Raw genomic sequence first — 20078 nt, 5'->3', positions numbered from 1 at the left:
TATTTGTTGTTGTTGGAACACATGAGCAGCACTCAAAGGAAGGGTGCCTAACTCAGCCTGAGGATTCAGAAATATTTGAGTTGCACTTCGAAGCTCAATTAGGGACAAGCATCATAGGACCTTCTAGAGGCAGTGCCAGCAGTCCGAATGCTTAACTAAACAGGAGGATCAGATCCAAGAGATCTGTTACCTGTCCTTCAGTCACGAGCACAGTGGAGGTTGGGTTGTAAAGAAGGAAAACTGAACACAGAGAAACCATGTGGAGGGTTATGACAATGGTCCAGACACCATATGACTTAGGCTGGAACTAAAATAATGGCTGAACAAGGCAAAAAATTGGAAACCAACACCTTAATGACAGATTGAGTATGAAAATAGGGACTAGGAAAGAATATTAATTAGTTACTCATTTGGACAATAGGATATAGTATCATTCTCTGGAAAGAGGATGCCATCTGAGGAACAGGCAGGAAGAGCAGATGATAAATTCTCATTGGAACAGGGTTATGGGTAATGGATAGAAAATCTGGTAGGAACCATCCACTAGTTAGTTGTAAAGAGGGATTTGGACTTTACAGATGAGGTCAACAGGTACAGAAATAAGAAATCATCAGCCAAGAAGGAAGTGGAGTCAAGGATGTGGGTGAAGTTAACAGGAGGGTTTATGTAGAAGGTTCCGACGTGCACCCTGGGGGAACCAATGCCTACGAGGTGAGCAACTAACAACCGATAAGCAAGCAAAGGGAAGGAGGGAAGTAGCAAAACAGGCGGGAGGCAACAGAGAGGTATGCTCTCAGGCGTGAAGTGTCCAGGAATTTAAAGGACAAGACAGTAGCACCCGGTGTGGCAGAGAGGACAAGGATCTGACAATCAAAGGGTCACTGGTACCTTCATGAGAGCTGTTTCTGGCCAAAACCAGGTTAATGTGAACTCAGAATGATTGAGAGGGGATTAAGACATGAATTCAGGCTCTTCTTTTTTCAGGAGCTTGGCTGAAAATAGGCCACACTTATGGCAGATTTTCAAGTTATTTTTAAATGGCAAATTATTTGCACATGTTCAAATGCTGAAGGGAAGCAGTGTAACTGAAGGAACAAAGGTCCCCAGAAGAGGGGGAGGAAGTGGGGTCCCTAATTAGGGGAGACAAAAAACCCTTGGGAGGCCTTTTGGCGGCTTCTATTTTCTCTGCGAGATGGAGAGTAAATGCATCTGCTGGAATGTTTCCGCCCAGGCCTGGGCATATGGTATTTGCTCAACAGATATTTGTTTTCTTTAATTATTGGCAAAAGTGTTTGGGATTTGGATTAGCAAAGAATGTGAGAGGCCGGGAGGCAGGAGTGAGTCTGGCTCACTCACAGGCATCAGTGAGTAAGGCAGCGGCTCTCACCGATGCCAGGGTCCCGACCGCAAGATGCTGACTTAACTGGCTCACCCTGGGCCTGGGGAGTTGTAAAAGTCTCCAGTGGTTCTCACCGTAGTCAAGACTGGGACTAATGTAGAGGTCAATTTGGAAGATGCTCAGAGAAAGGAAAGGCTACTTTTTAATGGGCCAACAGAGCTGTCTTGCAAAGGAATGGTTGCCTATAATGATGTAAAATACGATTTAGCAGCATTTCATTTTTTTTCTTTCTCCCAGATTAGTACATTCTGGGTGTGTAAGACAAGAAAAAGCAAAAGATGAATAAGTTCGAAATGAAAATCACTTTCACTGCGTGCCAGTTACTTGCCAAGCACTGGACTGGGCTCTTCCGTCCATTGTCTCGTGTAACTTTCTCTAAGGCCCATAACATAGTTAATATCATTGCCATTCTCCAGACTTCTAAACTGAGACCCAGAAAGCGGCCTCAGTGGTGAATGAGAAGAAGGGCGGGTTTCGGAAGGGCTTGGGGAAGAGCTGGGAAACACAGGATCAGGGCGCCTGCTCTTCTCTCTCCTTCAGGAGATGAAAGCTGAGGAAGTGATCAGGGGGTGGAAATACACCTCCCATTTGCTGATGTAAATATTTAAAATACCACAAATTTACGTGACACCTGCTACGCAATTTGTCCTCCGTTGCCTTTGACATTTTATTATCCTAAAATGACCTTTGCCCTCTAGCATAACACTAATCCATTAAAAGGAAAGAAATTAGAAACAAACTAAAAAGAGTTTTTTTGGAGCTTATGGAGAAGGATTTTTTTATACCCCTGTGCTTCTGTTTGCCATCAATTTTTCTCTTCTGTCCCAATAACGTGCTTAGCCAAGCCGGACGGAAACAGAGAAATGGCTCTTTCCTCCGGTCTCTGCTACAATGTCAAAATAATAAATAGGTTAGTCGTATCAGCTGTATTGACTCAGGACATCTTAGACACGTTCTGCCCCTCAGGAGTGTAGACGCCCCCTTCCAGGATTTCTGTGGAAGGATTTAGGCTCTTGGCCTGAAAAGAAAGCCTATTTCTTCCTTTTCCCTTTGTGTGAACACTGTGGTTTAGGAAGTAGGGAACCTTGTCTGGGAAGAAACTGCAAGACAGCTCTGAAATCGACAGCCTGGCAGCAAGCTTTTAAAAATGCATCAGACAAGGTAGAGGAAGCTTTTGTATGAATGAAAGACACAGGTGGTAGGTGAAGAGCCATGGCCCTTGCTTTTGGCACCACCTGAGAACTGTGTCATTGGTGGAGAGCGTTTGTGTCACTGTCATTTGAAATTGGGTCATTGGCTGCCACCACCACTGTTTACCATGACAACATGCCAGTGTCCCCAGGACCCACGTCAATAGTCACCGAGGTCTGGTGGGCAGAAGACTGGGCAGAAGCCTAGAGAGGAGTCATTGATCTTCCGCATACCTTGCTTCCAGCATCTGCAAAAAATGTATAGCGTTTCCTCCCTCTCTACCCATCATTGATGTGACAAAGGATTCAATGGGTTAGACAAAACCAACCCATTTGATAGTCTGATAATGGGTTAAAACAAAACAGGTGAAAATAGTTAGATTTGTGCTACTTACATTTTTATTTATTGAATCTCTTATGTCTCTGCACCTTCCTGTGCTAAGGAACAAATGAATGAAGATATGACAGATTCATCTGTTTGTCCCTTACCGCTCATCAAGGTCCTGGAGCTGAAAGTAGCTCTTTACTTTTGCACTGAAACCATCTTTGCATTTATTCGCCTTACACACAAGCATCTGAAGTCCTCCCATCTTTCATTTCAGCATGTATTTCCTGCTGAGAATCTGCATCTGCTTTGCATCAGGTACAGTTCTGGGCACTAAGGAATAAAAGATGATAAACAACAAGTTCATACTGTATAGCACAGAGGACTGTGTTCAATATCTTGTAGTAACTTACGGTGAAAAAGAATATGATAATGAACATATGTATGTTCATGTATGACTGAAGCATTGTGCTGTACACCAGAAATTGACACAACATTTTAAACTGACTATACGTCTATATATATATATATAAATTCTAAAAAAAGATAAAAAAGATTCATAGTATCTACCCCCAAAAAGCTCCAAGTCTAGCAAAAGAGATAGATTGAGAAACAGGTCGTTCTGCCATGTGTGTGAAAGGCAGGGAGAGAGATAACCGAGGTGCTGTGGGATCCCAAAGTGGGGAGGTCTTAGAGAGAAGGACTCCAATATCAGTGCTAGAATTTTTGAAAAGTTGTTTCAGACTAATCGGGTACTTGGCAACGCAATATTCCCTGAGCTGGATCATAATGTGACACAGGTGCGAAAAGGAGGGCCCGGGAGTCAGATAACTCGTGTCTTGTAGGGAAAAGAGAGGAGGGTAACAGTGAAGGGAGAATCAGAAAGGGTGAGTGTGAAGGGTAAGAGGAAAGAATAAAACCCGCCGAGAAGGAAAACAGAGGGGTGGGAACTGACTAAGCAAAGTCCTGTGGGGGCAGAGTACAAGGGAGAGGCTGCACTCCTGCCGGGCACGACTCTGCCAGTCAGATCTGTATAAGCTACGCCATCAACACAAATGATGTTCATTATCAATTTTTTTTTGACATTATTCCCCCAAAAGCTGAAGAACGTGTTTGCTGAGTTGGAAGGAAAGTTTTTAGGAAATAGTCACTCCGGTTTTGTTTTGTTTTGTTTTTTTCTGTTTTTGGTTTGCTTGTGAAGTGTAGCTGATTTACAATATTAGTTTCAAGTGCACAGTAAAATGATTCAGTTATACATATACATACAAATATATCTTTTCCTTTCAGATTCTTTTCCACGATAGGTTATTACAAGAAATTGAATGTAGTTCCCTGTGCTCCACAGTAGATCATTGTTGTTTACCTGTTTTATATATAGCAATGCGTCACTCCCTTTTTATCATAAATACAGAGAAGCTCAACTTCTCTCCACGCCAGGGCCGGGACAGCAGACTGCTCCACTGCTCATGGGACATTTCCCCTGAGCGTCTGGCTTGTCACCCTTTCCTTCGAAACGTGACCCCTCTTTCTCCCACAGTCCCTCTTTCGTCATCATGCTTTTCACTGTCTCCTTGTCTCCAGGCCCTTTTCTATTGCTGCTCCCTCTTATCTGATACTCCATCTTCTGCTCCACCCACACCTCCCCCTCTTCCTTCTCTGCTGGGCTGATTTCCTGGTAATCCTAGCAGGCTTCCAAAACACAGCTCCAGAAAGCTCTCTGCTCCCCTCTCCCCTCCCCAGGCTGATTTAAATTCTCTTTCTTCGGAGGTTCCAAGGGTCTGGTGGCTAGTAGGGGACCATATACATCACGGGAACTCAGTGCACGGTGACATTAAATGAATGAGTAAAGAACATAATAGAGCATCTTTTTAAAAAAACAGAAGTGCAATGAATTACAATGTGTCAATTTCTGGTATACAGCACAATGTCCCAGGCATGCATATACATTCATATATTTGTTTTCATATTTATATTTTTTCCATTAAAGGTTATTACAAGATATTGAACATAGTAAACAATCTTATGGTTACCGAGGAAAGGGGGTGGGAAGGGATAAATTTGGGAGTTTGAGATTTACAAATGTTAGTCACTATATATAAAAATAGTCAACAGTCAACAGAGGTGTGAGTTGAGAATCTTCAGTTCTGTTGAGTCTTTCACAGATCATCCATAGCTTAGTCGTTCAAAAGCTATCCTGACATAATGGGTTAAGTTTCTGATCTATTTTTAATCCTTAGAGTGCTTTTTTGTGCATTCTATTCTTTTAATTTTTTCTCAAATTTTCAAAATTTTCTATAGTATGGTGCTACCATTAGTTAACCTTTAAAAATACATTCCTAATTATTAAAGCCCTTCTCTTCTCAATAAAGAAAAACATATAAGGCCAGCAGACCTGGTCTTTTGTGACGTAGGTGTGGTGGGGAGAAGAATAGATAACTTAGGGGAAATGAGGAAGAGGTTGGTAGTTCAAAAAATACGTTGTGATCAAGTTTTGGAAGTAGTGACTTTGGAACACTGGATGTGGTTTATTAATATGGGAATCACTACAAAGGTTAACTTGGATGTATGTGGAATGATGTCGGTAACTGTACAGTCTAATGTGAGTTTTGAAAAACAAAGACATTTTCCTGGGTCAAATTTTTTAAAATATACTTACATGACTTCTACATCGTCAATATATGTGAAGAAAAAGAGATCGATGTATACAATACAGATGCATGCCATAGACACATCTTTCTGCCAAAAGCCAGAAAGGGTTTATTCAATAAATATCCAGTATTCCTTTCTTAGAACAGTCTACTGTCTGTATAGCTGTTAGTCTTAGAATTCTGACCCAATTTTGACTAAGTGACTTCCTCCTGCCTGCGTAAATTCCCCTACCGTTGCCGCTCGACACAGAATTATTCTTCATTTCTCGTCCCTTCTGAAGTGTTACTCCAGCTTCATGTACCGCTCTAAAGGTGACTGCTTGGCCGTGATGAGTGAGGCAATTTTGTTATGTTAAGTGCTTTGGGGAAAAAGCACTTACAGTGCAACCGTAGAAATGCAAGCTAATATTACTCAATGAACCTTCTTCTCAGCTCTTGTGCGATGTCGCATTTTCAAAACGAAGAGGCCTTCCCCCACTGCAGTTTATTTATGTGATGTATTCAAAATGGGCCCGTTTCCTGAAGGCATCTGGGAATATGTGCGGAAGAAATATGAAAGAAACAAAAATTAAATACAGATGAAGTTAAACAGCTAACAGTGGAGAGGGCAGTGGGGTTGTTAAACTGCAACTTCTAACCTAGATTGAAACTTGTCAACAGTCGGGAAGAACGGAATATAAGCACGTGAGGTATCGTCCATCTTGCTAAATTCTAAATGATTGTACTGAGAGGTTCTTGGCGGAGGCCAGCGTGTCCCAGCCACAGAGTTCAGAGCTTTGTAGACTTTGGAATAAAATAGGTTTTGCAGACTTATTGAATATTATTACATGCAGCATTTAAAAGATAGCCAAGTTCTTTGTAAAGCATAGCAGACAACACACTGAATATGCATAGATGTATCACCCATTTGCTTCTAGAACACATCACCTTCCTTATTCTTTAAATCAGTCCTGTTCATTGTCTTTTAGTTGCCTCAAAATTATGTTCTCTTTCGCTGGAAAATCTTTCAGTCTATTTTCTAGATACGTCTTTGCTTTTAAAAACAATGGTATTATTGATCTTTAAGTACCCAAAGGTGACTTAAGGCTAATTCCGGTGTATTAGCAGAAATAACCTGACACATGTCTCTGGAACCTAGGTAAGAGTACAAATGGGAAGGCCTTGTAAGTCCATTTTTGGACTGTTGACTTTATCATGAAATAGTACTCATTCTGATCTTTTCTTCTGTTTCTTTCATAAGCGAGTCAACATTTTCTGTCCTTTCATCTTAAAACCTTACATAGATACTTAAAGAAAGTAAGAGGAAATTTTCCAGGAAAACATCTGGACCTTTGACAGTGGATGTTTTCTTTGATCGAGATAATAAAACTTACTTCACTGACACGCATTCCTGAAATTTTTTGACTCTTACTGTAATGTTTTGGTTAATTCTGCAAGAGGGACTGGGCCTTTCACATTGCCTCATGAATATGGATATTTTGAAATCTTTTTTAATGTTTAGAAGCAGAGATGGTAATGGAAGCTTGGAAGTTGAAATTCATGGATCTGGGTCAGCATCTGGCTTCATTCTCGATGTGGAACCTTTGGCTTCACTAAGCTTGATTTATTTTCTCTAAAATGATGCTAAGGACAGCATCTACCTCTTAGAGTCAGGAGGGGTATGTGGGATGCTGCATGCACAGCTTCCCTGCAGGGATGTAGGAGCTGAGTGCCAACTAGTGGTCCTTCTGCAACTGAGCTACATATTTACCTTCAATTCAGGGCAATTGGCCGTCCAATGATCTCTTATGTATCTACACCTAAATATTTCTAATGTCCTTCATCAGCTAACACAATAATTGCACAGCTTGATAATCCTGCCCCCATGTCTCAGAGTCCTGCTCCCTCGGCATAGCCGTTTCAGCATGGATTTGGGGCCTCTGACCCATTTTCCTGTGACCAGTTTTTCAAGACTCATTGATGTATTCCTATTGGTTCTTTGGAGCCTACCTTTTTGCATCCACTTTTCTTTCCTTTAATGTTGTTTTGAAAGGAAATGATCTTGAGAATGGAGCTAATATTAAAAGCCAAGTATTTTGGTGCAGGCACACATCTCTCCATTCCTTCCACTTTTTGAAGGTCCACCCCAATGCCCATCCTCCCAACATGCATGACTTGCCTTTGCGTCCATGACAACATCTTACCTGCATCCTCCTAGCTTTTCTTCATCTGTGCCACCTATGTCCTTCACTCTGCCACTCACTGAACACCTCTGTTTGCTTTGGCCCCCTGCTTGAGTCTGACTGTGAGATCAGATGCCTCCACCCACTTTCTCTTGGGTTTATCCGCCAACTGCCCAAGCTTGTCCAGATTGATCCCAGATGCTTCAACATACTCCTTCCTAGACGGCCAAGAGCTATAGATTTATATGGCTTTGGAGCTGGATCTCTCATGAGTCATCTACGAACCTAAACATTGAACTTTGCAGATGAGAATTAGGGAGCTTAGTGTCACGCACTTAGGTTGTAGTGTAGGCAGTCCTAGAAACTGTCTGCTAGAAACTCTGTCTCCTTTTTATGCATTTAAAACCCTGTAAAATCACCTGAGATAACTTTTTTTGATGCTAAAATTTAAACTTAAAAATAAGTGTCTGAAAAAAAAAAAAAAGCATGAGGTCCTGGGTTCGATCCCCAGTCCCTCCATTAAAAAAAAAAAAAACACCTAATTACTCCCCCTAAAAATGTCTTAAATGTCTACTTTTTAAATATAGGAGATTTATCAGGTGATGGAATCAGAGCTATATTCTCTCGCCTTCATTTATCTCTCTGTATTAAGAGTATTTCTCCCACCTCACTCTCATCAACTACACACACACACACACACACACACACACACACACACACACGTGCTCAGGCCCACCTACCTGCGACTCAGGCAGGTCCCCTTGGCTAGATTGACAAGTTCAAGCTGATTCACAGATGTTAGTTCTGGGCTCACTCAGCACAGGACCTACATTAACCATCACAAGCTATGAGACCTCGGGCAAACTCTTCCATCTCTAGGGTCTTCGTCCACAGCCATTAAAGGAGATGATATTGCTTCCCCAGGCTGTAAAAATAAAATGAATCTCTAGGCCCTAATGTTGTTGGAGCAGGACCAGGCCCAGGCCCTTGAAACGCCACGTAAGTGCTCAGACCCTCTGTAATGTAATATGTTCTCTTCTCTCTCCCTCCCTCTCTCTCTCTCTCCTTCTCCGCCTTCTCTTCTCCTCCCTCCTTCATTCTCTCCCTCCTTAGTTAAAAAACGAGCTTTAGCTTCTCCATGGAATTTATTTTGAAGATAACTTTTAAGAAGATGTCACGACAAAGGAAATAGCAAAAGTCATCCTACCGTTTCACAGGATGTATCAGAGATAGAAAGGGATGAAGTCATCACCTCCTAAAATGAGGGGTTTTTTTTTCTTTCTTTCTTTCTTTTTTTTTTTTTTTTTTTTTAAACAATCCAGCTTTTTTCTTTGGGTCTAGTGACCTATGGTACAGGACACACTGCCCTTTTTTTCATTTTCCTTTCGGTTCACATGGCACTGAGGAACAAAATAATAAAAAAATATATTTTTTAATAACACCAGTACACAGACGAGTAGGAGAAAAGGGCTCCCATTGCTTGCTGAATTGCCCACTAATCACTCTGTTCGGACCCAGCAGGGAATTCTGATAACACACCTGACTTTTCATTTATTTATTTCTTATTGGTTCTGGGAGAGGTTTGTGATTCATTCCATGTAGGTTGCAAGCCCTGGTACTAAAGGAACAAATCGTCTCTGGGGTGATTTGCTTTATTAACTTTCAGGGCAAAGGAGGGAGAAACAGAAGAATTGCTTTAACTGCAATATACTGGCAAAAAGTTTAGTCTTTTTCAGTTTATTGATACCTGAAATGTTTTAAGTGGTTCTGTTTCTTAATGATAGATTGGCTGATTGTAAAGAAGAAGGCAGGATGAAGGAGTCGAAAGACCGCTGGTTGAAAGACAGAGAACAGGGCAGTGGTCACAGCCCTGCCATTTGCTCCCAGCCAAGTCGCTGGACCCCTCATATCCCGAGGACTCGGTGACCTTCTCTGTAAAATAAAGGAATCAGATGAGCTATTGTCTTCTTTTTCGATTTTATAAATTGAACTATAGTTGATTTACAGTGTTGTGCTAAATTTCAGGAGTACAGGAACGTGATTCAGATAAATATATATATATATATGTTCTTTTTCAGACTCTTTTCCATTATAAGTTATTACAAGATAGTGAATATAGTTCCCTGTGCTATACAGTAGGTCCTTATTGTTTATCTATTTTATGTATAGTACTGTGTGCCTGTTAATTCCAAACTCCTAATTTATCCCTCCCCCTTATCCCCCTTTGGTAACCATAAATTTGTTTTCTATGTCTATGAGTCTGCATCTGTTTTGTAAATAAGTTCATTTGTATTATCTGTTTAAATTCGACATATAAATGATATCATATGATATCTGTCTTTCTGTCTGACTTATTTCATTTAATATGATAATCTCCAGGTCCATCCATGTTGCTGCAAATGGCACCAATTCATTCTTTTTATGGCTGATTAAAAGTCTATTGTGTGTATATATATATATATACACCACATCTTTTTTATCTGTTCATCTGTCAGTGGACATTTAGGTTGCTTTGATGTCTTGGCTGTTGTAAATAGTGCTGCTATGAACATGGGAGTGCCTGTATCTTTTCAAGCATTGTCCTCTTTCAGTAAAAGTTTACAACTTCATGGATGATGATGAACTCAGACCTTCAGTACTAACTTTGTTGGGAAGTCAAAGGAAGCCTCCTCCCCTTGCAGATAGAATAATCATGATATAATAAGAAGCATTTGCTGTGCCACTTGCCTAGGGCTGCGTCTAATCCCCGCAGTGATGGAGGAAGAGCCCCTGTAGTAACAGAGGACACCGAGGATGACAGAGGTTAACTTAGCCGCGCCAGGTCACAGAGCCTGCGACCGGTGTTACTGGGCTTCCAGGCATGACACGCAACTCCTGACCAGACCTCACCTCCATACTCCCTCTCGGGGAGACGGCAAAGACCATCCAAGCTGGTGAGGGATTCAAAGTAGCTCAAGTGTCATGTGCAGGTTAATAAAGAGTGAGGAGGAATCTGCATGCTTTTGTACGCTTGTCAAGGACAATTCAGGATCGTGGTGTGTGCCCACTTTGAAAGAACAGGGTCTCTAAGGGAGGTTTAGAGAGAAGTGTAATTGCAGCAAAGAAGGAGTGAGAAGAATATTAGGTGGGGCCAAAATGCTTTACCTTTATCATCTAGGCTTTCTCTTTTAATATAGTCTTTAAATGTGGTGAAGCACTCGGAAATTAATACATGCATGAAATATTGGGTGAGCACATTGATACTATCTGAGTAATTTAGATGCTTCATGTAATGGATAGAGTGAGAGAGGACAATGATTTTGGGTGCAGGGGCTGCTGTTTAGACTGAATGATTTGCTTTCCTTCTTTGGGTCTGGCTTCCTAAACTGTAAAGCCCACGGGTTGATCCAAATCAGTCTACTAGATCCCAACACCCTGTAGGAGGCGCTAGGGATGGAACGATAAAGATGCAGTTCCTCCCTCAGAAAGATCTTTAGGATCCCTTTACCCCTTAAATTCTGTGATTCATCATCAAGGCAAAGACTGATAGGTTGGTGTGAATTATTTGAACATGCCTAGCTACGAATGACATAAAAAAGTATTCATATGAAGAATCGGCAATAAAAATTTAAATAAAGGGTTATGGTTGGTAGTATACACGCTGATGTCCATCAAATTCATGATTTACAAGGCCCACTCTTTCTGGCTTGTGATGTAACTAAACATTGCAAAGATATAACATAGCAGTGAGATGATGCTTACGTGAATATATTATATTTTTATGAAATGCAATGCATCATTTTACTAAAGAGGAACCAACGTCTGAAAATGAGTCCTGTAGATTCTAATTTCTGTACTGTGCTAGGCCTTCTAGTGAATTATCTTCCCCCCACAATTTGCATTTCCTTTTACAGCGTGGAAGCAAAATAAGCCTCTTTGTTTGCACTGGTTTCAGAATTAAATTAGTTTGTAGATTTGTTCTCTCCTCCTCTTCCTGGATTCGGTTTCAGAGTAAACAGTTATTTTCATTAAATTCTCTTTTATTTGGCTTTAGCTGTTTAGTTACTGGAATTATTCTGGGTGGCTGTCACTGTTATATTTTTCAATCAGATATCTGTCCACTGTTTTAAGTGGCACTGAACTGGTTCACTTCCATTTTCTATTGCTCACCTCGCTTTCTGGTACTATGATTTCTTTAGCTAGATCTCACCCCTGCCGTGGTCTGATCTTCTTAAAAATTATGTTTTAATGTATCTAAACACCATACAGGTTTGGTAAAATACGAAAAAGATGATCACCAATTTGATGGTTAGTGAGTATGGACAGATTACAGGGAAGAAGAAAAAAAATGACATTCATCACAGAGATTGTTTTGAAAGTTAATGGCAAACTTGGAGTCTTGAGAAACAGCAAGAATTACCTTGTTTGTAAAACCCAGAATGTCAACCTTTCTTTTCGATTAACCTAGAAATGACCTCTGACAGAATGAAAACCAGCCATACTTTTCAATTTCAAGAGAAAAGATCTAAAAAGTTATTTCTACCTCATAAAAAAGTACAATAAGATTCTAAATTCCCACAGAAACTCTTCACCTACCTTACAGCCCATCAGAAGCCATCAGGGGTTGTGTATCCATAGGCAAGCGCTCATAAAGTTTCGCAGGCGTCTTTGATGGTGTGTGTGGCGGGGGATGGAGAGGGAGGGTTTTAGGGCAAGGAGGGAGGGAGCAAGGCAGTTTTTGCTAAGTTACTAAGAAAATATAGAAGATTTAAAAAATATGTTCCAATAATTCATTTCACAAATGCTCATTTTACAACTCTTAGGATCCAATTATTGTTCTAGGGGTTGAGACACAAATGAACAACAAAAGGAAAGTCCCTGCCCTCTTGAGGATTACATAACAGTGGGGAAAAGAGAAATAATAGTGACACAGGAAAAGGATAGGGCATGAGAGGATGGCCATGGCCCAGGTCCCAGGCGAATCCCTGGGATACGCCCCATCAAGTGAGGGTCCTTGGCTTCACGCAGAGAAGAATTCAAGAGTGAGCCATAGTTGAGTAAGAGTGGATCTATGCAGAGAGATGCACACTCCACAGGCAGAGTCGGGGCCATCTCAGAAGGTGCGGGAGCAAGAGAGGCCAAGAGATGGGTTGTTGCTAGTTTTCATAAGGTAACAAGCGAGAGGACTGTTCCAACTACTTTGAAGAAGGGGGAAGTTTCCCAGGATTTGGGCCACTGCCCTCTCCTTGACCTTTCATGATTAGTCTCAGGTCACTCACCATGCTAATACCTTATAATGTGTATAATGAAGCTCAATGTCCACTGGAGGTCAAATCTCCCACCATCTTGGGCCTCGAGGTCTACTGGGAGTTGAGTCGTCCACCATCTTGGTGCTAATTGTTATGTCATTCCTTTAATGGCTGTGTCCTGTCCCCTCCCCTCCTGTCGCAACAGCAAATATACATAATAACATAATTCTGCAAATATTAAGTGCTATGAGGAATAAAGTAATTGGATAAGAGTGACAGAGTTTGTAGGGTAGTTAGAGAAGGTTCTTCTGAGAAGTGGCATTTGGGTAGAGGCCTGAAGAAAGTAAGACACTGATATGTAGGTATCTAAGGGGACAGTATTCAAGGGAGAAGGTACAAACAGTAAGTACAAAGGCCCTGGGGCAGGAGAGAGCCTGGCCTGTATGCAAAGAAGCTAGTGAGTGAGAATATGAGTGGTAATAGATTAAGCCATAGAGGTGAACTTGGAAAGGAGAAAGCCTGTATAAACATAATGCAAGATCAAAAATTGAATCAAACAATTGGTAAATTTGATTATAAAAAGCTTAAAATTTCTGCATAGCAAAAATTACTATAAAAAAATCAAAAGATAAACAACAACTGGGGCGGGGGAGTAATTCATGTCACCCAAGGGCTGGTATCTTTAATGTATTTTTTTAAGAGAATTCCTTTCTATCAATATGGAATAAGTAATAATCCAGCAGAAAAATAAGTGAACAAAGAATACGAAGAGAAAAGGCAATTGAAACAGCTTTTAAACATATTGAAGGATGGTCAACCTTACTTATAATGAGGGAAATTCAGTATAGAACCACACTGAGTTGCAATTTCTTATTCTATCAGATTGGCAAAGATCCAAGTGTTTGATCTTAACACATCTAAAAGCTTGAGCATTAAAGAACCAGACACTGTCATGTATCGCTATTGGGAATGTAAACAGGTACAGCTTTACAGGGGAATCTTCAGTACTAACCATCCAAATTTTAAACGCCCCTATCTCTGACCCAGCAGCTTGACTTCTAAGACCTTATCCAGCAGACTTATTTGCACACGTGTGACATGAATTATGTATAAGTATATTCATGGCGGCGTTATTTGTCATAGCAGGAAACCACAGGACATGTGGCGTAGTGAGAAGTGAATTCAAAGGGAGGGGTGGAGCCTGACTGTGACCCTCTTTTTAAACTTGAACCCTGGCAAGTTCTCGAGCAGGTCAAATGAGAACAGGCTGTGTTTAGAACAACTTGTGTGCCACCAAGTTCGGGTTGATTGGGTGTGTGTGGGACCTTGGTGACAAGTTCAATGTCATTGAAAGAATACTGGTGATGCTCAGAGCGGAGAGGCCTTGTGTAGAGGGAGGGGGTGGGGGCACAAGGGGTGACAATAAGCAGGGCAGCCCGGGGGACAGAGACCAGCTTATGAAGGGCCTTCCTTTTGCCAGGCTCAGAGCTTCAGACTTTATCCTGAAGGCAGTGGCAACCTTCCGAGCCAGGCAGTGACCTCATCAGATTTGCATTTTTAAAAGATAGTTCCGCTATCAGTGTCAAGGAGGAGATTACAGAGCAGCAAAGCCAGAAGTGGGAGAGGAATTATTTTAAAAATAAGAAACATAGTCCAGAGAGGGGAATATATTCCCCCTGTTGGGCAGTTCTTACGAATCAAAATCCAAGAAATGAAAATGTCTTCACTATAGAATTACCTTAAAAAAAATTTTAACTATCATTTCGGTGGTTTCACAGAAGTAGACATTTGTTAAAATGTATTAAATCGCACACTTTAATATGTGCAGTTTGTTTTCTATCAGTTATGTCCCTAGAGAGCTGTAAATTTTTTTTTAATTAAAATTGTCTTTAATGAGGAAAAACAAATAACCTACAAAAGAAACTCTAAAAAGGGCATAGACCTTCTGACAAGAGAAGTTCAAATTCTCTACTCTCAGGTTTGTCCTTTTCTCCTGGTCACTCGGGTCGCGCCTGCCTCCTGCTTCTGCGTACTCCCCAGTCCCCGCTGGGGGGGCTCTGCTTCCAAGCGGCTCCTGAAATGAGTCCATCTAAGGTCTCATGAGGGTTGTAATTAACTGATCTGGGTGAAAGCAAAGGCTGCGCATGCTCTTTGAGCCCATCACCAGCCACAGTGCAAAGCCGAGCCCCCTAATGTGTCCTTACCACAACGGGCTCATAAATGAGCCGATATACAAACATGTAGGCAGGTGTTTTATTATTATTATTGATGAGAAACTGGGTGCCTATGAATGAATTTGCCAGGGTGCTCTTAAAATTGGTTGATTTTTTTTTTTTTTTAATTCTTTTGTCTGCTTCTTGGTGGGAAAAATTTCTTGGTTAAGCTGAAACAATGCTGCAGATGTAAGAAGGGCAAGCATTTCTTCTGAACGAAAAGCCAAAGTGGGCACTATGGAATTCTGATAAAACAATAAAGTGGATTGTGCTCACAGATTTGATTTTTCAAAGAGTAGATTATTCCAACAAATTTAAAAGATTTAATGAGGACTTTGAAAAGACATGTTATTATCTTAATTCTAATTTTCCTCAAGGAAAGAAAAATGTGTTTTTAATGTTCATGTGTTTCATCTTTGTCAGTTCAAAAAGATTCTAAACCGCACGAAGTTGGCAACCGTGGACAGCTTCTGCGTCCATCAACTCAAAGTGACATAGTGACACTCCTTGGCACATAGCAAATATTTATTAGGTTAAGTTGAGCTTACTTCAGTTGAATTTTCTTTTGTTTTCTCAGCTTTATCAAGATATGATTGACATATGATAGGGTATAAGTTTAAGGTGAATAATTTGATATATATTGCAGAATAATTATCAAAGTAAGGTTGGTTAACACATCCGTCAGTTCACATAGTTACCAAATGGTGTGTGTGTATTTGTGGTGTGAACCTTTAAGATTTACTCTCTTAATAACTTTCGAGTATTCAGTTTTGTTAAGAGTATTCACTGGGCTGTACATCACATCCCCAGGACTTATTCATATAACTGGAAGTTTGTACCTTTTGACCACCTCTATCCATTCCCCACAATTGAATTTTCGAAGTTATTTCCACTCTATTGTTTCTTATGAAAAGATTAATAACATGTCATATTAAAATACATTCTTTCTCTTCTTGCCTCCTCTAAAGCAGTTTAAAAATCATTTTCCTCCAGGTTCAAAGTCATTTCTGATTTTACATCTCCTTTTTCTCAAAAAGTAAATTTAAAAGCTATGCCCAATCATATGACATCCTACTTAATATTTACATCCCAGAGCAACAAAGCCTTTTGGAGTCCCTGCAGCAAGATGGTTTTAATCCAATACCATCTACAGATCAGAGGTAGTGTCTGGCTCCTTGTGTTAGACCTCTCCTCTTCATAAAGTTAATTACTTCGAGTAAAATCCAGATCTTTACCTTCTTCCAAACCTGCTCTGTCTCCTCTCTCTCTCTCTCCCTCTTTCTCATGCTCATTCCAGGGGAACGTGTCTGAATCTGAGGCTAGCTGGTGTGCATTCAGTGTACTGCGGTGTTGTACAGAACACAGTGCAGGCTTGTACAGAACACAAGTTCTTTTTGTATGTTCCCTTCAGAGCAACGTTTTATTTTTACTTGACTATTACAGTGGTTGGGAACAGGGGATACATCATGAATGTTAAATTTGTCAAAGATTAATTGACTAGAGTTCTGAATAATTTGAGTCCTGTCAAACAAATTACAGGGAAAATCTCTCTGAGTATTTTGTAAATATTGTAATTTGGCTGTCCTAGTTTTCTATGGCTACAAAATCAATTATCCCCAAGCACAGCCACTTACAATAACAACAATATTATTATAAACTACAATACAGTGGATCAGGGATTGGAGAAGGCTCAGCTGGCTGATTCTGTTCCCCACGTGGTGTTGACTGGGGTCACTAGGTGGTAACCAGCTGGCAGGTGGGCTGGTCTAGATGGCCTCAGTCTGGCACCTTAGCAGGTGTCTTAGTCCACTGGGGCTACTGTAAAAAAAATGTCATAGACCACATGGCTTAAACAGCAAACATTTGTATCTCACAGTTCTGAACACTGGGAAGTCCTAATCAGGGCACCGGCAGATTCAGTGGCTGGTGAAGCCTGCTTGCTGATCCATGGACCACCATCTTCTCACTGTGTCCTCACATGACAGACAGGGCAGGGCAGGGAGTTCTCTGGGGTCTCTTTTATAAGGGCACTAACCCCATTCACAGGGGCTCAGCCCCCATGACCTAATCACCTCCCAAAGGTCCCACCTCTAAATACCATCACCTTGGGGATTAGGTTTCAAGATATGAATTATGGGAAAGACACAAAAACTTTGTCTATCACAGCAAGGGTGGCTGGAAATCTGGGCCTAGTGGGGACTGTCACCTGGAGTGCCTACTTTTGGTCAGTCCAGCATGGTGATCTCAGAGTAAGGTCCCACAAGGAACAGAAAGCAGAAGCTGAACAAGGACCCACCGTATAGCACAGGGAACCGTATTCAATTTCTTGTAATGAGCTGTAATGGAAAAGAATCTGAAAAAATATATATATATATGTATAACTAAATCGCTTTGCTGTACACCTGAAACTAACAATGTAAATCAACTATATTTCAATTAAAAATAAGAATTAAAAAAAAATAAGTTGAAGCTGCAGTCTCTTAAATACCTTCGCTGGAAACTGGCAGAGTCCCTTCCACTGTACACTGTTGGTCACAGCAGAGACACAGCCTAGCCAGATCCAGGGGGCGGTGACATAAAGCCCACTTCTTAGTGGGAAGTGAGTCAGACTCTGTGGTGATCTTGAATTGACAAAGGGGCACATTGTGAGAAAATAATGCAGTTTTGCATCTCTCAGTAATGAGCTCATCCATCAAAGAGCAGCTATTATCAAAACATTAATTCAACACACAAAAGTGTACCAGCTATACATCTTAAAGCTATCCCTGTGCCTTTTACGCCCTTGCTCCTCACAACAATTGCTGTCACTACTTCCACCCAAGTATCTTGCCGGTGGGTCCTCTCCTTTCTTCTGCTGCTGCCTGGAGATAGTGCCTTCTTGTAGCTCACCTTTGTTGAGAGCTAATTGTGTGCCAGGCATTGTGCCAACAGCTTTACAGGCACGATCTCATTTGATTCCTCATGCTACCACTATTAGGTGGAGATTGTCATAATCTCCACTTCCCAGATGAAGAAAATGGGACCCTGTTAATTAAGTGACACATCTTATCTCTCAAGCACTTAATGGCGGAACCCAAATGGAAACCCAGGCGCCTCACTCCATCTAATCAGTTTCAGGTTTCCTTGCTCCTAACCAGAAAGCGCATGCTCACGTGAGCAGGCTCGGCTGCCTGGACCCAGGGGTGCGGCTTTTCCTGCAGCTTGGCCCCTCCGCTTTGAGTGGGCACCTTGTGCTCACAGGGTCGTCACATCTCTCTGTGCATCAGAACCTCATGCTGAGATACCAGTTATATCTAATCCATCTAAATGTCATTCTCCAGTTAGGAACAAAAGTTACGTCTACTGCTTGAGCCAGACAATAGTCCTTTGTTTAAAGAGAAACAGAACGTGGACAACACGGGGGATGTGCGCAGAGAGAACCGGCTGGCCATTAGCTGACATACTAGAACGGCCCTGGTTTAATTGGCAGTAGATAACAGCTCCAACAGCACAGTTAGAAACAATGTCCCAAGTATTTCAAAATATTAATGGCATGGAGGTAATTAAGATAGCACAGGATGGCAGCCCCTGGAGGAAGTTATGGCCATGTTGTGATTTAATTGGTTCCAGAGAAACTTACCAACTAGGCCTTGGTGTCATAAAAGTATTCTGTGTTTTCTTTGCTTTGGGAGGAAAGAGAGGCTTGGCTTCCCTCAGCCCCAAAGGAGTGGAGAGGTTCTCCTGACACCTAGGGAACTTGACTGGTGACAGACTTGCCAGCAGGTGGGAGGCAAACCGGTCAAGCAGGGATGCACTTGGCTGCTCAGTGGACCACGGATGGACCACACGGATCCTCTTGCCATCTGGGGCCACCTTCCCCTTGCAGCCTGTCCTGAGTCCCAGGGCTGATGGCTCTGGCTTTCCCACTGCCACGTTCTCGCCTTGTAATGTGTCTAAACTAGACCCTTAAAGGAGTCTAGGTGCTGTAAGCATGACCCTTTATGGCTGAAATGCAAAATTATCAGAGAAGTTTTCTGAAAAGCTGCCTTTCTTTCTGTGACCCTGGGGAACCCTGTCATGCATTCTTAGAGTGATGGGACAGGGGAATTGACTGGTGGGAGGGCTGACTATACCATAAGGAGACGTGCATTTTTGTATTTAAATTTTTTGTGCTTATGGTCGTCTTATGTCGCAGTTATTTGTGTAGGTTTATCTGGCCTCCTAGCAAGAAACTTATTTTCACAAACAACTTTTAGTAGAAAAATAAAAGCCCAGAAAACGACTTTTTATGCCCACCCTGCCAGCCTTCCTCTTATTCTAACCAAAACCCTAGGTATGGCTATAATCAGTGTGTACATGTCATTTTATCCAAATGTTTTGCATACAGTTTTCTCTGAGCTTTTCCGAGAATTAGAAGAACTCGTGTATTTCTTTACAAAAGCAACATAGTGTTTCAATATATTGGTGTATGTTGATAGTAATTAATGATTTATCAACAGGTAGTTCGATTAGTAAGAACTTCTGTAGTTGATTGGCACAATAGTCATTTCTATTCATTTTATGTGTATGTGGTGAAAAACGTAACATTGAAATCTACCCTCTTAACAAAGTGTACAGTATGGTCTTGTGAACTACATGCATGTTGCTAGTCTTAATGATAACTCTGAGATTTTTGAGCCAATCTATACTGGCTTTTGAGTCTTCAAAGGAAAACCAAATTTTCCTAAATACAGTTATTTTATTTATATATAGTTTTAAAATGAGTAATAGCCTAAACCAGATAGCTTAAAGTAGAATATTCTGATTAGCTATCCAAATTAAAAGAAAAATACGGGATTTCAAAATTGTAGAATAGATAAACAAGATTATACTGTATAGCACAGGGAAATACACACAAAATCTTATGGTAGCTCACAGAGAAAAAAAATGTGACA

The 20078-nt window shown here is 41.1% G+C and overlaps 1 protein-coding gene and 1 long non-coding RNA gene across 2 annotated transcripts in view; both read left to right on the top strand.

Annotated features, from left to right (window-relative positions):
- The window catches only part of GPC6 (glypican 6), a 971667-nt gene that overhangs the window by 842719 nt on the left and 108870 nt on the right, over positions 1-20078 (top strand). The window lies entirely within an intron of this gene.
- LOC116668671 lies at positions 1740-19611 on the top strand. The gene is made up of 3 exons (XR_004325902.1): positions 1740-1750; positions 4690-4695; positions 19532-19611. It is a non-coding gene; the product is annotated as an uncharacterized LOC116668671 (long non-coding RNA).

The sequence above is a fragment of the Camelus ferus genome, chromosome 14 (assembly GCF_009834535.1).
Source record: "Camelus ferus isolate YT-003-E chromosome 14, BCGSAC_Cfer_1.0, whole genome shotgun sequence".
Taxonomy (NCBI): Eukaryota; Metazoa; Chordata; class Mammalia; order Artiodactyla; family Camelidae; genus Camelus; species Camelus ferus.
The sequence above is the reverse complement of the archived record's forward strand: the minus strand, read 5'-3'. Positions and strand labels throughout refer to the sequence as shown.